The sequence below is a fragment of the Triticum aestivum genome, chromosome 4A (genome assembly GCF_018294505.1).
Source record: "Triticum aestivum cultivar Chinese Spring chromosome 4A, IWGSC CS RefSeq v2.1, whole genome shotgun sequence".
NCBI lineage: Eukaryota > Viridiplantae > Streptophyta > Magnoliopsida > Poales > Poaceae > Triticum > Triticum aestivum.
The window spans coordinates 534,287,666-534,295,982 of record NC_057803.1 but is presented as its reverse complement, the minus strand read 5'-3'; the positions used below and the strand labels follow the sequence as shown (position 1 = coordinate 534,295,982).

At 38.1% G+C, this 8,317-nt stretch overlaps 1 pseudogene; it reads left to right on the top strand.

The window, feature by feature from the left end:
- Positions 1 to 236: 236 nt before the first annotated feature.
- LOC123083884 (uncharacterized) overlaps positions 237 to 8,317 on the top strand; it is a 10,547-nt pseudogene continuing 2,466 nt past the window's right edge.

The window sequence follows — 8,317 nt, the reverse complement described above, 5'->3', positions numbered from 1 at the left end:
GAGGCACTGCATGGCGGCATGGAGGCCGCGGCGGTGCAGGGAAATAAGTCGCGGGGGCGAGCCAGGCACGACCGGTGCGTGTTATGGGTGCGCACCGGACGCGTCGGGCGCGTCGGGACCGCGGGCGCGCGTACGAGCGTGCGGTTGGCGTTCGCAGGAGGTGTATGTCGCCGTGGTGCTCGAGTCCGTGCTCGAGTTCGGCTACATCCTTCCGGCGTTTGTCGCTGGCGGCTGCCATGGCGGATGCGAAGGCGGCACGCGGTGAGCGTCTGGTGCTGTCGGGCTCGTCGGGCGCGTCGGGTGCGCGCGGGACGTGCGGGGCGCGGAGGGACGCCAGGCGTGTGTCACCGGCGGAGATGGAGCTCGGCGTATGTCGACGGGGTCGTGACGGAGCACGGTGCGACCGGCGTCAGTGCGTCAGGTCGGGTCTGTGGCGGTGCGACCGGCGTCGGTGCGCCTGGTCGGGTCCGCGGGCTGGGGTCACGGCCGTGACGACGACAATAGCGGGAGCTGCAACAACTCCGGCAAGTCGGCAACAGCAAAATCATGGTTTAGGAGAAGTATGTTAAAGTAAACCACGTTAGGCGTACGTATGTGTGGGTGTGCTCCTCCAGTTTAGAGCCAGCGATGTAGCCATTGAAAACATAAAGAAGATTAGGGTGTGCGTGCGCCCACGGCGGTGTTCGTGCGCCGGTTCGGAATTTCTTGTGTCTTGTGTCTTCTTCTACCTCTATCTGATAGTGAGAGAGGGCTGCGGTTACAACACCTTTTCCCTGAATATTGATCATGTACATGCATGCAATTTATCTGCATTCCTAAACTATTTATTTGGGTTTTAACCAGAGGTAAAACTAACTTTGTCGAACTTCCTTATTGTTGATTCACGTCGCCTAGGTTCTGGAACTACTTCTTCATGAGTTTCCATGCCTGTTTTACACAATTCCAAAATGAAGTTTGAAATCATATGCCATACTTCTTTTTATGTCTATCCCCTTTTGTTTATCCCCCATGGTCCTTAAAAGTTTGTTCATTTCTATTTTTCCCATACAAACCAGAGGATCCCGTTCTTTGTTGGAAGAAATTAAGGAGAAATGCAGCTCATTAATCTCCAGCAAGGAATTCAAGAAATATTAAACTGCACCATTCATGTCCAACAAAATTATGGCCAGTTTTGAGTATGGAGAAGTGTAAGAGAAGCCATATTATTTTCTTGATGTAATGGAGAATAATTTGGCTCATGCTTATCTAATCCGGTCTGTTAGTCTGCTCCTTTTGATCATTAGTTATCAGTGCCTGAAATTTGTGGCATGATTATTTTGTCAGTGTAACCAGTCCTAGAAATTTGTACCTAGACTTATTTTTAGTTATAGATACATTTATTTTATCCATTTCTAGGACAAGTATTTCCGGACGGATGGAGTATAAGAGAGTAATAGTAATTACCCCATTAATTAGCATCATGAATCAGATGTTAGCTTTAGTTAACTCATAATACTCCCTTCATTCCCTTATACAAGGCCACTATGAAAAATACATTTTGCATCTATACAAGGCCACTAACAGTAATCGAGGCAAAAATTAATGATGATTTTTCGTACTAGCAACTTGTTTAATACTTGCATGCATGTAGTCATAATGACACTATACTACTTCCTTCCCAATCCTTCCTTGCGTGCATGTAGGCATATTAATGATTCCGGTTAACGAAAATAAAATTAGCTTGCAAAGCAGTCATTGAATTTTACCTTGGTACCTGTAATCTGAGTTTGTGGCCTTGTATAAGGGAATGGAGGGAGTATATATTTGCTAACCAGTTGTGTTCCATAGTTGCCACTGAAAGAACCAGCACGTTTTCTAGGTTATTATAATCCTGGAATTGCATAGTGCTAATTATTAGATTGGACAGTTTACTATGAAATGGAGGTAGTGCTATTTTCTTTAGCAGGTTTTTGGTTGTTAGAAAGGTTGTCTGAATCTTAAACAACATAGTCCTGTCCAAAAGGTGGTATATCTATGAAGAGTGGCGACAAAAGGATTGTGCTTCCTTTTAGATAAAAGTTGTATAATCAGTAAGAGAAGTATAACAGTTATAGTCATATGTTACTCGTGGTACGATTTATATGTTTGTTTTTGCCATTTGCCTAAGAGAATGTCACTTAGATGTTAGCATGTTCGGATATATCTCCATAGATATCTGTTGTCTGTTGAGTAATGACCGAGGAGTATATAACATAGGCAATGATCCAGAGGAAACAAAGAACTTAGTCGGTATTACTATTGCTTTAAGAAAAAATGCGTAGGCAAATGGGTTGGCTGTGCTCTCCATCCTTCAAGAATTTTCCAAAAGGAAAAGCCGGATCTAAATGGTATCATGTGCCATTATAGCCAAAAAAATCCGTTGGACAAATTTCGAATATACTCAAAGGGCACAGCAAAGCGCGCGTCCACTTCTAGTTCCAAGATGAATACCAAGTCTATAGTACTTCACAACATACTCAAACTCACATGATCCAACTCAAATGAAAATCTAAATGCATTTCATAATTATTAATTAGTCAGATGCAACAAAACCAACCATAACTCTACATGATCCAATCCAAAACAATATTTGAACACATCACAATGTGTGAATTCCTGCGTGCGTGAATGAAATGTAGAGAGAGAGAGAGAGTATGTGAAGATGTAGCAATGGAGGGAGAGAGATGTGTGCGCGCAACACACAAGATATATACCTTATGGAAGAGAGAGACAGAGGGAGAGAAAGATTGTATATATGTGTTTCTATAGAAGCATCAAAATATATGTTCGCAAACCTATATGCAATATATTTTTCCAGCCAAGTGAGTAGTACATTAATTTATTGCATCTTTATGAAAAAAATCATTCTATAATTGGGCCATATCTTCTAAAGAGTGAAATTAATCATTGTCGAGATGGAAGATATTACATGGCATATATTAATTTCAAGGTATGGAAGAATCAACGAAATTAAGTTACTTTCGATATTTGGAATTCTAATATAATTCCATAAGAATTACAAGGGCGAATATTTACTCTTTGTTGTCTTATTTGTTAATTTATAGACTTACCAAATAAGATAATTTTTAGGATCTTCCATATCTTTCAAATAAGAATGAATTTCAGGAAAATAACTTTCATATCTCGAAATAAGAAAATTTTGATTAAAAGATATTCGCCATGTATATGCTATAAATTCTATTTAATCAATACTACATATCAATCTTCTCTTTAAGATTGTGCCAGCACAACAATTTAGACGAACCAACCGATGGGATAAATGCTTTCCCTTTGCAATTTTCTTAGAGAATCAACGATGATTTAGTCAGATACTAGCTTTAAATGTATGCAATATATACACAAATAGATTGCATAAAATATCACCATCTTTAACAAATATAGTACATGCCTTTTAAAAAAAGATACTCCTACATCCGAGGATAACATGGCATATAGTGCATTCTTTTCCATTTATCAAAATAATTAATTGTTTTGATGTCCGCAAGATATGTCTTGAATGTACCACTAATGAATACTTCCAAACAAAGGGTGCAAGGCATATCAATCTTCTATTTAAGTTTGTGGTAAACACAAAATTCCTCACTACAACTTGTTAGTTTGTAGGCGATTTTTCTATACCAAACTCACTGCAGATCACAATCACGCTCGCAAATGCCACATGTGGTACGCCTTTTGGCACTAGTACTCTGTGTGGTTTCTTTAAATCCTAGGGCATCATATTCGGCAACATCAAGCTATCATGAGTATCCTAGGAGATTAGGACATCACATGCGAATGCCATCCTTGAATAGCAGTTCCAAGGTCACACGCACAGGTTCTGAGAGAGTAGAGGCTTCGATCAAAGGAGTGGAAGAAATACCATACGTAAGTTTTAAATGCTTATCTTATTTTGTTTCCTTCACAATTTTATGCCTTAATACTGTCAGCTGGAAGTCTCTTGCATAACTCTTATTCTTAAGTATGTCTGTTTTTTTTGCATCAACTATGCATGATTCTTGTTATTATCCAGAGCATCACATAGATAATCTTCATAGAATTACCCATGTGTCCAATCAGCGTTGGGGCAAATGCTCATAGCATGAGGCCAAAACCAAGCTCTAGATAACAAATTCTAATTCTAGTGGGAGTTTCTTTTTAGCAATTGACTGTTTTTTCTACGTCCAATAGTCAGTGTGTATCCACCCTAGAAATTAGATCAGGGATTCGGGGTCGTCACTTCATCTTCTAGCTTATCATCAACCTGACCACAATTACCCCACACTACACTTCGTACCTATGGCGTGTCCGACTAACCTACATCTAATCTCAGGTAACTAATAGTAATTAGAAAGGATTCAAGGACCTAATACAAGTATTAAAAAAATATCACCTGTACCTATAGTTTTTGCAATATACCATTTATACAGAAAATATATGTGCTCAGGCGATTTTTTTTCATAAGATTTGCTTTGAGGTATCTAGAAATTAATAATGAAGTATGTAAAAATAATAATGTGGTATAATTGGTCCATCTATGTGGCATATATGTTCAAGGAATGCTATCCAACACATAGTAGTTTATTTCAAACTTCAAATTAACTCACAACATTGTCTACAGTATTGTGCATATCAATCAGGTGAAGCGGCATATGTTGGTACTATAGCGACTATGGATGTCTATGCTTTTCCAAATTTGAAGAAGGGCCAATCAATTTCAGCCCATATCTCAGTGGCTGACAGCCAAACGTCGAACCAAGTTATATCCGGATGGGAGGTAAAATTCGTCTCTATCTTGCAATCTTCATTAGCAATACTAGTCATGAGCACGTGCAATCTTCATATCATCTTAGAAAAAAGATGATATGAAAAGTTTTGAATAGTTTGATATATATCATTGAATAAATTAGACATATAGAAGAAGGATGCCTCAGAATTATGCATTTCAGGTATCTTTGTATTATGAAAACATAAGGTAAACAACTCACCTCATTAGTCCATAATGGCTAAGCATAAGTTGTCGATCATGCAGTGGGTCTAGATTTGATCTGACAATGCATGCAAACTGAGGGTAATTCAAGTGTTTGAATTTAATTCCAGAACATACACACATAGCAATCGAATTGCCGGATCTCCTTAGTCCAATATCTGATTGTTATGAAAGCATGTCGCATGGATGCACAACCAAGTTAACTATCATGCATGTACATCCATGTTAACTAGCAAATCATAGCTCCAAAACCTTTAGATGGAACTAAAGGAAAACTAGGGAAATTAAATACACATGTACGACTTGGGCCTATGTTAACGAATGTAAAAACAGTATTTTGTGCGGGGCCCAAAATTCACCAAAGTATAGATGTGTTCTGCAAAACAATGCATTTGTTTTAAAAAAAATCAAACTATATTAAATTAAAATATAAAAAATTAATGTGATGAAACAATAATAAAAATGGCTTAGCAACTTTTTTTGGCAATATACATTCAAATAAACATATAAGCAATGTTGAAAAGCTAGAATATAAGATGAGAATTTTGTGCATGCATCTTGGAAGAATGTCATTGCACTAATAAAAATATAAGATGGATTGAGGAAGAAAAACAAATTTATTATACGTCACTAGTGTTTTAGATTTAGATATTTAAAAAAATCCTCAAAAGAAATAAGAAGACGATCAGATCACATTAAGGTGCTCTTTCTTTCCAATTTCTATTGACAACGTAGCATGGAAGAAAGACACACATGGTAGAGGAAGATGCATAAGTAGAAGACAATAAGAGATGCAAACATGTGAATGCGAAATTCAAATGATACGGTAGATATATTTATTTTAAGATAATGCTTTTCACAAAAGGTGTATTTCGATAATATGGAAGGTTCACCAAAGGCAATAATAAATAAGATGTGAATTAGGAACAACCAAAGATGGATGCATGCGTAATGATTACATGGCATTGGGTAATAAGGATTAGAGATCTCCGTCAACTAATTTATGTGTGCGACAGAGCATATATCATGAAGAAAGTGAAAAGATGTTGTGACTACAATAGTAAAGGTATAAGCAAAAACCATGTGAAGTGGCTAAACAATCATCTCAACCAGGTTAAACTATTAATAAAGCAAAACAAGATCGATGCGATAAAAATAAGCAGAACCAAAGCATCTGTTTACAAAGTGCCGACATTGAAGAGTAGAAGAGAGACATAAGTAGATTACAAATAAGGCACATGAATATAGAGTAAAATTATATGGCAGGTGCATTTATTTTTGAATATAATTTTCACAAAAATCAAATTTAATTATTAGTTTAGTACTAAAATAGCACACTAATCAAATACATGAACTGTAATGCAATTAATGATCAAAGAGAACACAAGATTTAATTACGAATAATCGATCTACAGATTTAATTCTATATGGAGATTTTTGCAAGAATCAATGGTGAAAATCAGTCATGGCAAAATGAAAATGTATGTTTTTTATGTGGGCACACAAACCTCAAGGCTATCAATTTTTGGTTGTCAAAATCATGGTCAATTCCAACAACTAATACACGCAATGAAAGGACTTATGCCAAAATATATTCACGTGTTATGGAAACATACTTTTGGCTAAAAAATACCTATACCATTTATATATAAAAAGGTAATAAAAGGATTAAATAAATAAATAAAATACAATTAGAGACCTGGGATAATAACAGGTAAAAAATACCAAATGTAAAGGATGGAGGAAATCTAGCTGGGTAAATGTTTGTGTCATCTTCCTAGATAGTATATATGGTAAAAGTGTAAATTTCACTGGACTATTCCTATAGCTGTTGTTTCTTAGCAAGAATATTTTCCAACAATTTCTATCTCGACCATTTTAACAGTGTTTGTAAACAGTAGTGTTGCTTGAATCAACTAATGTCACAAACGCCAAATTACAGCTTTCTTCAATTGAAAACAAGAAATTTGTTGCTGTGTAGCGGACTCACGTTTAGGCTAGTCATAGTGGGAAGTAAGTTAAACTAGTAACATGTATATGTTACTTGTCTATTTTACGGCCTTGTTCAATTAGCTGCATATTTTATTTTATTTTTTGAGAACTGAGATGCATGTGTGCAACCTCTCAATAATATCGTGTGGCTCCCGCAGTGAGGACCGATGTCTTCCGCCAACCACGTGATGTAGAACTTGTGACTTGTGATGCGTGCATTGATGCTAGGCTTGACATGGTCATTCGTTGGCAGGTGTGGTCAAGGCTTTCATGATGATGAGAATTTTAGTATTTGAAAGAAGTAGAGAAAGAATACAAAAAATAAGCCTTTGCCTCCGTTCATTTACTGTACTACGCAACAGCTGCATTCGTATGGCGACACGAGTTGGACTGCTAGCTGCCATGCCAAAAACTCGCAGGGGTACGAAGGTGTAGGGGCACACTCGCGATTCGCAAAGTAATTAGATCCTGCATAAGAGCATCTCTAGCATACCTCACATAACGCCGACCTGCAAAACGTGTTTGCAATTCGCGGAAAAATGACTTTGCAGGCCGGCGTGGACGGCCGCAGAAACAGACCCTGCAAAACAAACCCATATAAAAGGATATTCGCGGAATATAGTTTTTTTACGGGCCGGCTTTGCGAAGTTTGGTCTGGCGCCGCTCCCGCCCACAAATCCTAAATTTGCATCTCAATTTGACACAAGATAATGCATTTCTTTACTTTTCAACAACATTGCATACATAGGACATCACCAAATCTTTGCTAAAATAGCAAGACCAAAGAAAACAAGAATCGCAATTATGCATTTTAGAAGATTTTCAATTTCCATAACTGCTCCCACTAATTGGACCAATATCTTCTCCATGCATTCATTGTTGATCTGTGAATTCTTGATTTTGCATTCTTCATTCTTCTTCTTTGGTTCTAAAGAAGTAGACGTTGCTTCCCCTCTAGTTGCACATGCAGCCGCTTCATTGCCTTCGATTCTACTAAGGAGTGCACGAACGTCTATTAAGTTTCTTTCTATCAATAAATCAATGCATTCGCCTTCCCAATACCAAAATGAGCATCTGTCTTCCTACACACATGATGATATTCGAAATGAGCTATCGCAATTTAACCAAAGAATGCGGTGTCAAAGCCGAATGAAAACAACACGTACCCTATCATTTTCGCATTTGAAGAACACCCATCCGGGGTGCTTCGGCGTGCCCGAAGTTAGCCGCAGCACTGTCACCGGCATTCCATCGCTTGGCACAGCCACCGGCGGCCGGAAAAGCCAAATCCGGCCGCCCACAACGAAGGGCCGCAGGTCT